This window comes from Hipposideros armiger, unplaced genomic scaffold (genome assembly GCF_001890085.2).
Source record: "Hipposideros armiger isolate ML-2016 unplaced genomic scaffold, ASM189008v1 scaffold_78, whole genome shotgun sequence".
Taxonomy (NCBI): Eukaryota; Metazoa; Chordata; class Mammalia; order Chiroptera; family Hipposideridae; genus Hipposideros; species Hipposideros armiger.
The window spans coordinates 56807-73760 of record NW_017731428.1 but is presented as its reverse complement, the minus strand read 5'-3'; the positions used below and the strand labels follow the sequence as shown (position 1 = coordinate 73760).

At 44.7% G+C, this 16954-nt stretch overlaps 1 protein-coding gene across 1 annotated transcript in view; it reads right to left on the bottom strand.

Annotated features, from left to right (window-relative positions):
* Positions 1 to 347, bottom strand: part of CYRIB (CYFIP related Rac1 interactor B) — an 84363-nt gene extending 84016 nt beyond the window's left edge. Inside the window, exon 1 of the mRNA XM_019643428.1 lies at positions 118 to 347. The gene's annotated coding sequence lies outside the window, so the exon portion shown is untranslated. The remainder of the gene's footprint in view (positions 1 to 117) is intronic.
* Between the last annotated feature and the right edge of the window lie 16607 nt (positions 348 to 16954).

The window sequence follows — 16954 nt, the reverse complement described above, 5'->3', positions numbered from 1 at the left end:
CGGACGAGGAAGCCCCGCGCCGCCGCGGGCCCCGCCGCTCCGCCCAAAGGGGGTCGAAGCGCCGGCGAGCGAGGGGTGTGAGGGGAGAGGGGGACAAGGTAAAGCTCAATCGCTCACCCTCCGCGCGAGCCTCTGGGCTCTCTCAGCCCCGCTCCTCCGCCCTCCTCGAGCCGCGGCGGCGGCGGCTCCTCAGCGGCGCTAGGGGGAGCCCCGGGCCCGGAGCGGGGCAGCGGCGGCGGCCGGACCGGGAGCCCCTCCGCACCTGCCCCTGTGGCGGAGCCGCGACGAGCCAGGCGGCGGCGGCGAAGGCGGCTCCGATCCGGGAGGGCAAGTGACCCGGATGTACAGGGTAACGGCGAGGAGGGGGAGGGGGGAATGCCAGGAAGTGAGGGCGCCGCGGACCTGTCCGGCCTTGCGCATGCGCCAAGAGCCCGCCCCGCAAGGTAGATCCTTCCCCGCCCCCTCCTCCCCCGCCCCTCCCGATGGGGGCGTGGCGAGGCCGGAGACAGGTGGTCCGGCGGGCGCGAGAAGAGGAAGGGGGCGCGGCCAACTCCTTCGCGCCCCCGCCCTCCTTAAAGGGGCAGCACCTTAGGGCGGAGATGGTATCTGGGTAGGTCTGGATCTTGCAGCCTTTTAATTTTACAGATGGAAAACAGGGGTTCAGAAGTGGCGCCGGCCTGCCTCAGGTCAGCGAGCTCGGAAATGGAAGGAACTGGAACTCGGGACTCGCAGACCAGGGCTCTTTGTGCTGAACCCAGCGAGGTTGCACATCCCAGTCCCCAAACCCGACCCCCAATCTGGAATGGCTGGAGTGGTGGACACAGGTACTGAGTCTCCCTGTCTCTCCCAGACTAGGCAGATGTGCTTGGCAAGCTCCCCAGAGCGGAGAGGTGCACCGTTATCGCCTGCGATGGTATCGTGTTGACGCCCTTGGGAGGTGTTAAATGATCAGTCTGAGAACAGAAATCAGGCGCCACTTGAGACTTGTGCTGTGCCACACGTATCTCTTTCAGATAAATGAGACTTGGTTCTGGGGTCTACTCTGTGCAAGAATGTCTGACGACAGAACTTGGAGGTGGCAGAGGGCGTAGCCTTTTCATTTCCCCCTAAAGCTCCTTTCACTCTTCTTACATAATTGCTCCCTCTTTACATACAAAACCAGAACATGCCATTTAGCTAGCTCATCCTAATCCTGTTATGAAACGCTCAGATTTTTTCATTAACACTAAAGTGTAAATGGTTACAACGTTACCTCTCCTGGGGGTGTTTTCAGTTTGACTGCTGAGCAAATCATTACTATGGAGGTAAATGGTTCTGAACATTTTGGAGTCAAGGGCTCTACTAAAAAAATCTCATAAAAGTATGGGCTTTTCTCCCCAGGAAAACGCACATATGCACCCAAATTTGCATATATTTTCAGGGGATTTGTGGATCCAGGAAGCCTATCTATGAAATCCTGATTATGAACCCTTGTTCTAATCAAATTGGATGTGAGGAACTATCTGGGCCTTACCATATGTGGCCAAGAAATCACTCCATGCCCCAAATACAGAAGGGCAGCCCTTACCTTATTTAGCCTTTTGTCTTCCTCTTGAGTTACACAGAGACCAGATGGTACTGGCCATATTACACAGAAATGTGTTAAGAGAGTCACAGAGAGATTAGGTGGCTTTTCAAGGCAGGCAGTAAGGGGAAAGAGTCCTAGGCTTCAGACTTTTACCCTAATATTTTAGGATATCATATGTTGGAATGATTTGGGGGTTCTATACTATATCTATTAAAATCATCAATTTTAATTAAACTGAGGGAGCTGATATTTGTATTACAAACATTGGTGCTGATAGAACAGTCTTTACAATCCCAGAACTTGGGTCCATTTGCTTGACACACTGGCACTCTTAAATAACTCTAGTCCAAGTGGACCCACTGTGCTCAGTTTAAACCACAGGAAAAGTTCACACACATGCCCAGCCCCATAAGCCCTGAATAACCACACCTCTAACCCAATTTCCCACCAAAAGCAAAAATCTCTTCCATAATACCCTTGACACATTAATAATGCCCAGTTTAGCTTGAATATTTCCAATTATGGGAAGCTCATTGCAGTGGTCAATCTTCTATAATTGTGAGAAACCTGTTCTTTTACAGTGAGCAGAAATCTAATGCCTAACAATTTTCATTCATCGGTCCTAATTTTATCTCTAGGGAGCAATATAGACATGATGCTGGCCTCGGGGGAGCTTATAAGAGTCCAACAAAGAAAACAGTCCATTGATGAGCGGTAACAATAAAATAGGATGAGCCCCATGAGGAGTCCCTTTCAGGGGCACCTTTCTCCTCATCAGCCCTAGACCGGTTCCTAGCCTGTGCAAGAATTCACAAGTAACCTCTACCACTACCCCATGTCAGATGCGGTGAAAGAGGGACAGAAAACAAGACCCTAAGAGAAGTGCTGAATTTATTCTTCCACAACCCTTTCTTCACCATTCTGCATGAATGTAATCACATTTCAGCAGGTCAAAACTTTTAAAGTTGTATGTGAAAAAAAAACAAGCAGAAGGGTGCAAAAAAGGATGTTTGCATAAGAGCACTAGGCTCTCAATGATGATTTCATCGCTGTGGCTTGCTAGCGTTTTCTCGTTTTGAGTCCTTACTATATGCCAGGCACTGTTCTAAGCCCTTGACTTGCATTTCCTCTTCTGCTTTTTACAACCACCCTCTCGGTACTATTTACAACCACTCTACATGGTACTATTATCGTGTCCATTTTATAAATGAGGAAACGGAGGCTCAGTATGAGACAGATCCAGGATTCAAACCCAATCTGTCGACTTCACAGTTTGTCTGTTTCTCCATTCACACGAACTTGACTCTTTGTCTCCTTCTGTAAACTTCTGAAGATCTTATTCTTTAAATGCTGTTTTCCTTGAAATTTTTATTTATTACCGAATCAACTTTAAAATGTTATAAAGGACAAATGGTTTCACTCCATCATTGACTCATTCAATCAACACACATTTTTGCTCCCCTACTATGTCTTAAGTACCATGCTGAGCGGCTAGGGTAGAAGACAGTAAGACATGTGGTCTCTGCTCTGGAGGGGCTCAGAATTTAGTGACAGGAAGAGCTCTAACCTCACAATTACAACACAGCATGGTTCGTTGTAATTTAGGAGGGTGGAGGAACCCAACGCTCTCTGGGACAGCTGTGAAGTCTTTAAGAGATGGCAGCAGGAGGGCAGAGAGGAGAAGGCACATGGGCATAGGAGGGGGGAGTTCAGGACATGCTGGGGGTAAGACTGGGGTGGTGGGATTGTAAAGGACCTCCTCAGACACCACATTAAGCAGCTTGAATTTTCCTTGTGATGGCAACAAGTAAATAAAAGCTTCTAAGCAAGGTAACATAATCAGGTGTGTTTTATAATAAGATCTCTCTGATCACAGTGTCCAATATGGATTACGGTGGGAAAGAGAATGGAGGTCAGCAGACCAGTGAAGCTGTTGTGGGGACCAGGTGAGAAATAACTAGAGGCTGGCCTAGGAAACGGGCAGTGGAGAGGGAGAATGGACACCTGAATTAAGATACTAAATGATATAGAATCTACGGGGGTTTGGGACTAGTTGAATCTGGGAGAAGAAGAAACAGAAAGTGTGGGGCACGACCCTGAGGTTCCTAGCTTAGCAGACTAATTGGATGGTAACACCATCCAAACCCAAGACCTTTACGCAGTTTTCAGTCTTTCTCTTCCAAATTTTATCCGTGTAAACACACATTGCTTCAGTTGGAATATTCAGATATGTGCAACTATTTCCCAATACTTTTTCATATTTCTACAGTCACATTTATCATTTTAATGGCTGCGGAGTATTTTGTCATGTTGAAATAGCTCAGTTTCCTTCAGTTGCTAAAGGTCCACACCCTGCATGCCTGGCTTACCCTAAGCTCATTCAACTCTGGGCATTTTGCAATGGGTGAGTTGAGCGAGGAAAAAGAGCCTTTAGGTGAAGGGTAATGGAAAAGTGTGGCCTCAAGGGCCGGCAAAGCTGCAACTCTCGTGGGAGAGGCTTGAGCAACTATAGTATGTAGACACTGCAGAGGTCTGGAGAAGAACCTACCAACCATGGGAATTCTGATGTCTCATTCTCTATGCAAGCTAGCTGTCAAGGCGTAGCCCCTCTAATCCATTCCTTCATTTATTCACTCACTCAGCAATGCATTCTAGTGAAACGGAGGGCAACAGAGCAAAGCTAAAACCACCTCAAAGCTCTTGGGTCTAGCCCGTCCAGGGTTTCAAACCTGTTCTACAGCTTACACAAGTTATTCAACCTCTCAGAGCCTCAGTTTCCCCACAAGTTTGTTGTAAAGATTAATTTAAGACTTGTAAAATACTTGGGACAGAACTTAGCATACATGAAGGTCAATAATTCTTTTCAGTCTTGGTTCCTTCTTTATGCTTCCTGGACTCCCGCCATTTTCTTGCGTTTCTGAGCAAATCCACCAGGCAACAATACACATGCTCGAATTCAGAACCTGAATCTGCCAGGGTGAAACAGGGCCACTCACTGGATCTCTCTAACCTTCCATTTCCCATCTGTAAAATGGGCATACAATCCTACTTCACAGGACTGCTGCAAAGCTCTCATAAATACTGTAGAGAAAAATATATGCCATTATTGACTGCATTGCTGCTGTTATAGACATCGTTGTTGTCTTGGATTCTCCCCGATAAAGAAAAAACAGTGACCTCAGCATAAACTCCCTGGATTGTAATTACTGGGTCAAAGGATCTGAACGTTGTTATGGTTCTTTATTTGTATTGCCCAATTGCCCTTCGAACTTTGAAGAGTTACTGCCATCGTTAACTCAAATACGCTATCTACCTATGTTGAAGCACCTAGAATACACTTTTTGTTGCCTCTGTGCCCAGTCTAAGTCCTCAATCTATCACTCAGGGACTTCTGTCAATTGCTTCCCTCCCTTCAGGAAATGAATGACTACTGAATCCTTGAGGCAAGAGGCACCTTCCCAAACATTCCCTCCACAGCCAGGGGTTCAAGGTTAAGGACTAAGGCTCCAGTGTAATGCCTTATGAATGAGCGTCCAGTAGGTGAGCTGAATACATGCGGAATAGGACAAGGGGAGGAGGTCTGGGAATTCCATGTTGAAAGATGGCATCAGAGCTGTTATTCAAAAAAGAACCAAAGTACAAAGCCAACTGTTCAAACCCAACCCACTCCTGTTTGTTAGCAAAACATTAACCAATCTCTTGGGAGGGGAGCCATAAAGTGATCCTGACAGCCGTATTTCCCCAGAGTTACGAGATCTATCTATGAGCCTCCGTTCCATCTCCAAATGTGACACATTGCTCACAAGTGGGCAGCCCTCTGAGTGACCTGCAGAAAGGAAGTGCATGCACACAGGCTCACATTTGCGGGTCCTTCCCTGTGCCTTGAACACGTTGGCCAGCCTCTTCCCGTGGCTGTTTCTCCTCCTCCAGGTTCAAGGGGTCACCTCCTCAAAGGGGTCCCCCCATCACCCTTCCTAAAAATGTTTTTGCTAAAAAAAAGCCTGTCATTAAAACATCAGCTCTGTGAAGGCAGAGGCCAAGGGTCTCTTGCCCACTCCAATACCTGTCACTGTGCCCACCCACCTCCTGGGAGACTCTCACTAATTATGTGGAATGATTTCTTTAAAAAAGGGGGGCAGGGGTTCCCAGCCCCTATACCTTTTTTCCACCTGATTATAGGAATAATACATGTTGAATGTGGGGGAAAAATTGAAAATACAGATAAGCAAAAGAAAATATAAACATTCATGATCCAACCTCCCACAGCAAGAAGAAATGGTTTTTCTACGTCTCTATATAAAGATAATGCATATGTTTCTATAAAACTGGTTCATATACTGAATTATAATCTGCTATGTTTCATTTCATGCTCTATCTTAATCACCTTTCCTTAATAAAAGTGCTGTAGCAAATTTGCTGTTAAAAGCTATATACTGTGCTGGCGAGGCTGTGGAGAAAAGGGAACCCTGGTGCACTGTTGGTGGGACTGCAGATTGGTGCAGCCATTATGGAAATCAGTATGGAGATATCTCAAATAACTGGAAATGGAACTACCGTATGACCCAGCATTTCCACTCTTGGGTATCTATCCAGAGAAACCCAAGATGCTAATTTGAAAAAATATATGTATCCCTATGTTATTGCAGCGCTATTCACAATAGCCAAGACTTGGAAACAACCGAAATGCCTATCAGTAGATGACTGGGTTAAGAAACTATGGTACATTTATACAATGGAGTATTACTCAGCTATAAAAAAGAATGAAATCGTACCATTTGCAACGCTATGGATGGACCTAGAGACTATTATGTTAAGAGAAATAAGTCAGTCAGAGAAAGACAAATACCATATGATCTCACTTATATGTGAAATCTAAAAAACTGAATGAATGAGCAAAGTAAACAAATAGTCTCAGAGATACAGAGGAAAATCTGATGGTTGCTAGTTGGGAGGGGGGTGGGGATGAGGGAGAAGGGGAAGGGGTTAGACAGCATAAATAGGTAACTACAATATTGCCACAGGGATATGAAAGACAGTTCAGGGAATGTAATTAATAATGTTGAAAATATTTTGTAGTGTGTCAGGTGGTCACATGTCTTGTTAGAGAGACCACTTCATGGATGGGGTAGAGGCTTGATCACTGCACTGTACACCTGAAGCTGATGTTGTATAATATTGTATGTCAACTATAATTGACTATATATATAGTCACAGGATGTGGAGTATAGTGTGGGAGTGGAGTCAAGGGAATTATAATAGATATGTATGATATGGGGGGGGAGTGGGGCGGCGGATTGGGGAAGGAGGGTTGTCACTTTGAGGGGTAAAAAGTTTAACTATTGCACTGTGTTGTACAGCTGAAACTAATTTAAAAAATGTTTATTTCACAATAAAAAAATAAATTACTGAAAAACAAAGAAAAGAATAAAAGCTATATACTACTTTGCTGTGTAGCTATGCCATAAAGTATTTAACTAATCTAATGTTAAGCCAAAGGGTAGGTTTCTTCAATGTCAATAACGGTAAAATGTTTTAATACAGCACTTCCCTCTTGACAAGCTTCCCATTTTTTTTCTTGGCGTTTGTATTGCTTTAGAGCTGTATTGCTACAGAACTGTACTCTCCACCGCCCATTCACCACCTGGAGTTATTAGCGTCCCCAAAGAAAAGCAAAACAAAAAGAGAGAAGCAAAATCATTTGCAGACGGAAAAGCTGAAGTGTGACGAAGCCCAGGATGAGGGCTAGGAGTTCAATTTGGAAATCTGCTGCTGATACAGACGACCACAATAAAGATCGCGTTTTCTTGCCAAGATTTTAATGGTAGAAAAAGGAAAAGAAAGGCTTTCTACATGCTTTTACTTTTTCCTCCCAAGCCCTGCCCTGAGGCAAAGATTTCCCCAAGAGGAGAGATAGGCTGCTCCATGGGATTTACAGATGGGGGAAGCAGTTTGCAGCCCAAAGCCCATTGTCCCACTTCGTGATGAAATGCTGCAGAAAACTCCAAGAGGGCGCACTCAGGATGTGTTGCCCTTTTCCATAAACAGCTCTTTCAGCTCACTGTGTGGCTCAGTAGCACAAAGGGCTACCTACTAGGCATTTTCAGCAGTGACAGTCACACCCCTCCAAGGAAGGGCCTCCCCATGCCCACCTGGTAAAGCAGGCTGGAAGGGCAGGACTGCTCAGTGTTCATGGGCGCTCGCTGCCTGCGCCCACCTGCCCACCCCACTTCCGATCAAGGAGGGCAGGCATCAAGACGTGTGACTTCAGGAACAGGTGATGTCTGCGCACGCAGGTAGAGGCCTCACCTGAAGGAGGGAGCTTTGGGCAAACCAGGTCAGATCCCTGCTGTAAGAGGTCTCCAGGCTCTGTGTGTCTTGGTAACTGCACATAGTTGTAACTGTATGGTGACTTCTGTACTTCCTTAAACACCGAGTTCCATGAGGGCAGAGGCCATGCTGTTTTGTCACCACTCTATCCCCAGGGCTAGCACAGAGCCTGGTGCTAGCAGTGCCTGGCACGAGGTATGCACTCAAACAGTTGCAGCTGGTAAAAGAGATGGCATTGGTCCAGCTTGAGTTAACCCAGGCCAAGAGCCTTAACCCTACTCTGAAGCCCCAACGTGGCCACAGCCCTGGAATCAGGGTATCAGATAAGCAGGACAAGGAGATGAAATGTAAACCTTCCCCAAAGGAGCCAAGACGCTTAGGTCACTGGCTGTGTGACCCCATAGTTGAATACACAGCTTTAGATAGAACACTGGGGGTGTCAAACATGACCTAAGAGTGTGGAAAAGAGTTTAAATTCTCATAGTTTTGACTTTAGGGGCTATGGGAAAAAAAGATATGGCATAAGGTTTAGAGGGGGGAAAAAAAAAACTTTCCAAGAGAGAACCAATATGGTCCAAGTTAAGAAGAAGCTTAACTGGTTTAGCTAGCTAGCTTCCTCTCTAAAATCCTGGTGCTGATTTCATATTAGAACACAGGCTTAATGAGAAAACTTCACGCCCTCAGTTTTAATGCACAGAGGAAGGTAGAAAGGAGAATAGTACCTGAGTCAAGCTCTGGTCTTGTCTAAACTCACAGGCCTGGAGAAAATGTCCGTGGTGTCCATCTCAGCATTTAGGTAGCATTTTTATTGACTAGGCCACTTAATTTAATGAGTGCCTACATCAGAGTTTCTGAGTGAATTATCTAATTTTAGACATGGAAGGAACCTTGGAATTCACCTTCAATCCAACATTTTACGCTTAACAGAAGGCCCACGAGGGGCCCAGAGGGGGATCGCAAGAGCACATTCCCTCAGGCCTGGACTCTGGGCTCAGAGTGAGGGTCCCAGGGGTTCCTGTCTATACTGACAGAGAACTAATTAGTTCATTTCCAAAGGTTAGTCTAGATTTTTGAGGTGTCCACATTCCTGTAAAAAACATCCCCTAATATGCAATGTGCAACATTTGGTATGGCGTCTGGTGTGATCTTTCAGGTAAAGGAGGTCAATTAAAGCATTATGCATATCTGGCACTTCATTACCCACAAATCTTTTCCAAAGTCAAAGCAAAACAAAACAAAATGTTAAGAGACATGTGTGCCAAATGATGAAGAACCAGGTGGAAATGCAGGTTTCCTGGGACTTCCCAATCTCCCATAAGAATGTGGGGATGGTTTCTTTCTTGGTAGGTAATACTGAACTGATTACTGAGTTCCTATAAATACTACTTCCCGCTGTTGTGCCTTTGCCCATGGTGTTCTCTCTGCTACAAACATCTTTCTCAACACCCTCCTACTTCCGGCCAAACTCTTACCTACCCACCAACACTCCAGTCAGGAATTTCTGTGGACGCTGGAAAGGCGTTTCAACATAACTTAGTTACTATTTTTAACCTTACGGGAACACACGGCCCTATTTACTACGCCTGACAGTCCTTCAGGATGTGTCCAAAAGACTAGCAAACGGTATGAGGCTTTTATAGTTCCGTGGACCCCATTGAGAAAAGCACTACAGAAACCCAAGGTAATGTTTTATTAATTGATTTTCCCTGATTCCTTGAAACACACAGTGTGATTTTGATGGATGAATCAACCAACCCAAGATTAATAGCATGGTTTACTACACTCATTTCTCTTTCCAAGCCACAAGCCAAAATAAACTCACCCTCAATTTATAAGTTTGCAAAATGTGCTTTTGCAGATCGACTCCTGAGTACACTGTGGTTATTAAAAGGATAGTTGCATCCGTCAGGATGCGCCAGGTTACGCTGTGGTAACAAACAACCCTGACATCTCAGCCCCAATGATGACCACAGTAGTCACTCTGAGGTCACCAAGATCAGCCCAATAGCTTCATCTTTCTGGACTTTACCTGACAATCTGGATTAAACAACTCTGTAGCTGACATCAGGTTAAAAAATACGATTCCTCTTTTCCTTCTTCAACCACTTAGAGAGCTATCTTGCAAGACTGCAGCATGGACGAGATGTGACAATGTTCGTTGAACACCCGGGATACTGCTTGGCATACAGGTAGCAGCTGGTAAATGATAATGGTGGCTGGTACCACTGTCATTACCGTCACCCCTACTCCTCTTTAAATAATAATGATGCCATTATTATACTTCTCATAGGCCAGTAGTTCCTGACCTTGCATGCATACTGGAATCACCTAGAGAGCTTGAAAACTACTACTGCTTGCGTCGCACCCCCAAAGTTGGTGAATTAATTCATCTAATGTGTAGCCCTAGCTTTGGAATTTTTGAAAAATCCCCAAGTGACTCTGATGTGCAGACAAGTTTGATAACCACTGCCACTGAGGTAGCAAGATTCGTATATCTATATCTATCTCTATCTCTATCTATCTTTGCATGCATACATGCATACACACAAGCTGGCCGCTTCCAGGTTCCATGAATCCTGCTGCCTCAACGACAGTGGTGGTCACGTCAGTCAGGGTGAGTTACGTTATGCTGTGGTAAAAAAGAACCCCTAAATCTCAGGCCTAATAACAACCACAGCAGTCACCCGCTAAGGTCAACAAGGTGAGCCCAGCCACACCGTTTTCCTGGTCTTTACCTGACACTGAAGCCAATGCATTTTACCCTGAGACCTTTCTCGTTTCCTCTTTTACTTCACACCTTTTCTGAGGTCCAGTTTAACAAGTTTGCCCAGGGTAAATGAGGACGAAAAAAATGATACTGGTGCCAATAGACTAGGAGGCTCTCTGGTTAGCGGAGGGCCACTGAAGGCTATTAGTAATTAAGACTATGCTTTGCTCAACTCTCTGTCCCCAAGACCCAAAATATAGTGGACAACTTAACAGAAATTTGGATAGGTAAATTGATTACCATCAGTAACAACCTGAAAAAAAACAAAACAAAAAGAAAAGCAGACACAAGAACTCAAAAAGCATAGCATCTAGGTTGAAAACCTTATGCGCCAACTTGTCACCAACCGCCATTTTGATTTCCCCATTTTTGTTAACTTTTCCCAGGATGAAATTACATCTGCTGGGTGGAAGTAATGCGGTCAGGAGAACTATGAACAACTAGTGTTCTGTCACCTGGCACCAAAGTGCAAGGTATGCACATTGGGTACAGGGGACAGTATCACCACAGATAGCTGGCCACCAGCACACAAATGATTCTCAGCAAATCATCCCCTGCTTTGTTGGAACTTATGCCTCTGTGGAGTCTGAAGAAAACCAGAAAATCCAGCTTGTTTGCCCTCGTTTTGGCAGTTTAATCTAGGAATTATACTGGCTTTCCATAAACTCTTAACCAAAAAATGTGTTCTGTATTTTGAACACGCCACGTTAACTCAGGCCCAAGGGAAAGAAGACTTGTGTACAATTACATAATAGTAATTCTCTTACTTTAAAACCAAATGGCAGCCTCAGGCAGCAGAGTCAAAAGGAGAGAGAAATCATTTTTGTCAAATTATCTGAATGAAACCATCTCTTTCGATGCATTGAGTTGACAATGGCTCGCTTTTCCCAGAAGCGCATTCAGTTATCTGTTGCTTACCTGGATCTGGGAGAAAAGTTTTCCTCTCATCTAGAATTAGTTAAAGAAAAAAAAAAGCACGCAGGATTTCTCTAATAAAAGCTTGAAATGAAACCCAGTAACTACTCCCAGGACCCTGCTTATTATAGAGGAGTCATTAGGCGAACGTTTATTGGGTCTCTGGTAATGGTCTATTTTGTCTACAACCATCACAAAAAGGAGAGAAACGAATGTGAGATCCACAGCCTCAGAACACCTCACTCTCCTCCTAGGTGTGTGACTGCCAGCAAGCAACTTAACCTCTCTAAACTTGTCTCCTCACCTATAAAATTGAAATACTTACATACTAGAGAGAGATATCATAAGAACTGAAAAAAACATGTGTCTAGTATTCTATAGATGTAAACGCCCTTCCTCTGATCATTGCCAAATATCGCAGGACGCTCACTAGAATGTGAGCTTTTTAAGAGGAGGGGCCATGCCTACTCATCTTTCTATACCCAGATCCTACACGCTGTCCCCCTAGACACAGTAATTGTCATTTCAACATTTCTCTCCCATCAAGCAGCGACTTTCAGTCATTTAGACCTCATCTCCAATTGCAGGGGGTGGGTCCTGCATAGTCTAAAGCCAATCAGTGTTATCCCATTTCTCTTGCCACCATGACTGGTTGAGAGATAGAGGCGTGTCCTATGATGATCCAATCTGAGTGAAGCTCAGAAATTTTGTTCAATGGCTCTGGGGAAAGACCAGCTTTCCCCCTGGATGTGAACAAATAAGATATGGTCTAAGGGCTACCAGCAGCCAGACCACCACATTAAACATCTCTCCTCTACACTTATTGAAACATGCGCATTATATGTGATGGCTCCAGGCATGAACAATGCAGGAGCTCTGCTAGCAGCCCCCTCACTGCTATGAAGGCAGTCAACCTGAGAACAAAGGCAATAGAGAAGCGCAGAGTCTAGACAATAACAAAGAAATGAAGCGAGCGCTGATCAAAGGGTGTCTGAAACCTACCTACCTACCTGGCCGCTTTCTGGTTATGTGAAACACTCAACTGCATCTATCAATTTTCCAACTTGAACTGAGTTTTCTGTCCCTTCCCACTCAACCATCCTAAGGATACGTCCTCCTGTGTGGCTGAATGAATCACTGAGCAAAGGATTGTGCCGAAACATCATTACTCTTCCCCAGTCATTTAGCTCAGACTTCAAGTTCCCTGGGAGCAGGAGCCCTCATCGATCTTGATCCCCTGGTTTCCTAGGAACTAAAAGAGTTTCTGGACACTGGCCCTCAATAAATACTTTTTTAAATAAGTGGATGGAATGAAACTTACCAAATCACCTGGAGTTTCAAAACCTTTTAAAGCCCCACTCCCCAGATGTGTCTGATCAGAGGAGCATAAGTTAGAAGCTCATAAGATCTGAAGCCATCAGATAGGCCTGAGCTCAATCACAGCTCCAATTGAGCCTCAGCCCCTGCCTCTGCAAAAGGAAGGTAATAATAATACCTATCCCCCTGAGCAAGGGGGCCATGTCAAAGCACCTGGTGGAGGCTGCCTTCAAGAAATATGTGTTTCCCTCCTTCTGTTCGGCTAACCCTACTTCATACCATGGGTTCTGATCTGGGGTTCAGACAATAGGGCCATCATATGTATGCAGTGGTAGCCAACCCCTGGGTCACCCAGCAGTCAGCCCTGGGAGGATAAGGACAGGGAATGCATACTCTGAGCTACCCATCCCTCCACACACGCGAGAGGGGCCTTGGGCAGAGGGCATATATAAAGCTAGGCCATCCAGCCTTCTGACTATGGTGCTTCCTCTCTGCTTTGCTGGTTGCTTCCTAAAAGAGGTGTGGGCCAAGTGCAATTGGCAGTATCACAGATCTGCACATCCTTAGAGACTTCAGACTTAACCATTTACAAATGATGTGGAACTCAGCTAGACCATCAGCTCCAGGAGGGCAGGGTCCTGGCCTCATCTACTGATCTACCTCCAGGACCCAGAAAGCTCCCAGTGAAATACTTCCTGAGTACATGGATGAAAATGAGTGAATGAATAAACAAAGGGTAATGGCATCAAGAGTCTCAGAATGGAAGTGGAGTAAAACCCTATTAATACACAGACTGGTTAAGCAGCAGGTAAAGTAAAGACCCAGAAATGAGACAAGAATTTCTTCGCCTAACTGATGTGGACTGAATTCTGGCCCTAAAATTCTAGTGTCCAGGCCTGGGACCTCAGGCAACTTCTTAAATTCTCTGAGCCACAGTTTCTTTCTCTGACAAACACGATTATCAAGATTAAATTTAAAAATAATTTTTTTATTGTCAGTTTCAGGTGTACAGAACAATGCAATAGTTATCCTTTTCACCCTTCGCACTTAAAAATATTTTTAAATGCAGCTATAAATAGGGAGAAAAGGTTGAAAGGATATATGCCAAAATATTAATATCCATGAGCCGTAGGTGGTAAGATTATGGGAGGACTTTCATTTTTCTCTTTTTGGGGCATTTTTGAATTTTCTATAATGAACATAAATTGGTAGGCTAATAAAAATAAAATGAAAGTAAATGTGGAGTGATGTCAGTCAAAGTGTCTACCCCAGCACCTATGACATAAAGCAGGAACCTAGCAAATGTTCCATCTGTAGGAATGCCCTTCACACACTTGGAAACAGCTCTTACATGTCACCTATGTCTCCTATTTCTTGTTAAATATTTCAGCTAATTTAATGCCATCCTTATATGACTTGATTTCAAGCTTCTCTTTTATCCCTCCTCTCTGCAAAGGCTCCATCTGTTAAAACCCTACTCCGGGTATTATATAACCAGCTCACAGAATCAGCAGCCTGTTCTCGCTTGCTCATTCATCTGTTAATTCATTCATGGAGTGAAGGCTGATTAAAAACCTACTATATCGGACATCCTGGGTTTAGCCTACCCACCCCGCCCCCCCCCATACACAAATGGTTCCCAGATTTTCTTGGGGAACATCAGCCTTCCCTCATTCTCAATCCTTGTGCTCTGGGAGGTGTAGACCCTACCCCAGCTTCTTCAGGGGGTGGGCATTTGATCCAGGATGGCCAATCGGAGCATTGTATTTGCCTAGCCACAGGGATTGGTTCAGAGATGGGCATGTTACCCAGAGAAGACCAATCAGAAACACTGGGGCTCAATTCTGAGGCTTGTTGAACTGCCGGAAAAGTGGCCTTTTTCCCCTTCTGCTAGAACTGCTGACAGCCATCTTGCCACCACAATCCAAAAAGAAACAGTAGGCAGCACAGAGAGATGGAGAAAAACTTTGTAAGCATTAGAGATATCATTTAATCCCCCATGCCTTAAGTTCCATCCCTGGACTTTTCAATTACATAAACCAGCCAATCCCCTTGCTGCAGAAGCCAGGCTGAGCTGGGGTTCTGTTTCAAGGTCACAAGAACCCCGACTAATGAAATTTGAAGTGCTGTGACATATGCTGCATGTTGGCTATGAACAGATGAAGCGACAAGATCCATGCCATCTTTCCTGGCACTCAGTCCGATGCGCACATAGCTACAAACAACTACAATTCTTTAAAGCCAATAAGATAATTGCTTTAATTAAATACTACACAGAGCAATAGGAGCACAGGGAGGGGAGTCAGGAAACGTCTTACACAAGAAACAACATTTAAACCCACTCTGTATCTGCATTCAGTCAGGGAAGATAGAATTACTGTTTGGGGGAGTCGAGATAACACTGTGGATACACATTCATCTCCCAGTAAACTAAAACCACTCCATCCCACATTGCACTGCGGGAAGTGATACTTAAAGTGCTTTAGGGCGTGCTCTGAATGAGCCCACAAAATAGCCTTGGGAGAGACAGCCAAGTGCCAGGGTCAAACAGCCCTCATGTGAAAGAATTTCATTGGAATGTTACAGACGCTGTTGCACTCTCAAATCCCACTCGGGTCAGCTTTTGTGATTTTGATTCTATAAATTTAACTTTTCACTCCCATTTTCTTGCCCATTTGGATTTCTGTTGGTCAAATCGCAACAACATCGTAACAGCAGCCTGTTCAAGATGAACAAGCTATTTGCTGACCTTATTACCAAACGATACAAAAGGGGAGAGAGAGAAGAGAGAAAGCTTCCAGTTCCATGAAACATTTCATGTTGGGTTAGAAATGGGGCTCATTGCCGAAGACGACAACAACACTAGAAGCACCTCTGGGAATACCGGAGCACCTATTTTGCTAAGGAAGACCCTGCAGGTTGGTCTTTTCTCCTGAACAGAGCTAGTGTCTCTTAGACCTTTGATAATGCATCGTCAACAGGAGTGCTGCTGTGAAGATGAAATAAGGCAGAAAGGGAGGACACCTCAAGACAAATTCCCTTGCCTTTGTTGTTTCTGAACACATCAGCACTTGATTTGGTCTAAAAAGAGGGCTCCCACTTTCCAGAGCAAAGGCTCTTACACCTGGAGAAATTAATACTGACAAAACACTTCCATGTGGTCTCCAGAGAGGTGCCAGGGATTAGCTGCAGGACAGAGAAAGGCTTGAGATGCCATCCCAATAACTTGAATTTCTAAACAGCAGCTAGGTTACCCTTGTTTCTAAGTCACTTTTACGACTGCGGTTGAATTCCCCTTCCTCTACTTGCATGCCACGTGACTTCACACAGAGGCTTTACCTCTCTTCCTGGAAATGGGGTTTTCATTTCTCATACATTGATCATTTATCATACATTGACCGGGCAACTCCAAGGGTCCAGGCAGAGACAAGCGATGGAGAGACCTACAGGTATGGGCATGTGAGGACGAGGCCAGACCATACCAGAAGCACCTGGCGCTTGGCATATGCTCAGTAACTGCTGGGGATTAGCATGGAGACCTGCCAATCTCCTCTCAAAGTTAAGAGGGCTTTCATGTTCCAAGCTCCCAGGATGAGATGTTTGGTGAACTAGTTTGTTTTTAACATAAAAAAAATACTACATGCTTATGTTTACAAATTCAAAAGAATATACAAGGATATACAGTAAGGTATCTTCTATCCACCCTAGACCCACAATCCCTTTTTCCCCACCAGGTAAACAGTATTCCCCACAATGACCATCTTTCTTGGTGTCTTTCCAGCAACCATTTGTGCATAATCAAACGTGTATGTGTGTGGGTGGGTGTGTATAAGCACTTACACCTCCCTCTATTTTTTTACATTAGGCATATAGCATTTTTATGCATAATGCCTTTTTTTTTAACTTCAGAATGTAACCTGGAGGTCATTCCTTTTTAGCATACATGACCTACTATTTGAAACAGTGGCCCAGTCTTCTACTGTAAGAATATACCATAATTCATTCAATCAATCTCCAATTGACATACATTTCACTCGGGTCTTGTTATTACAAACAATGCT